This window comes from Penaeus monodon, chromosome 19, assembly GCF_015228065.2.
Source record: "Penaeus monodon isolate SGIC_2016 chromosome 19, NSTDA_Pmon_1, whole genome shotgun sequence".
Lineage (NCBI taxonomy): Eukaryota > Metazoa > Arthropoda > Malacostraca > Decapoda > Penaeidae > Penaeus > Penaeus monodon.
This window is the reverse complement of record NC_051404.1, coordinates 3,062,851-3,063,154: the sequence shown is the minus strand read 5'-3', so window position 1 is coordinate 3,063,154 and position 304 is coordinate 3,062,851.

Here is a 304-nt window from a genome sequence, read left to right as displayed (position 1 = left end):
CCACTTTAGTCTTTTCTCTGTTTATGCCTTTTTCATCATACAATAGTTTCCAGACTTTGAGCTCTTGCCCATTACAAATATGCTTAACGTTACATTTACACGTCTGCCGATATCACTACTCTGTCATGCATACGCAGACATACTTTCCCCACAAATCTAATAATGAACAAATCAAGGAATAATTGTATACAAAGATTTAACTCAATAAAAACAATAATGAAGAAGTACGGGATAAACATCGACTGTTTCTATCTCCCTTCATTATCATGGTCATTCCCTAACACTCTTCTTTGTGCATTCTTGA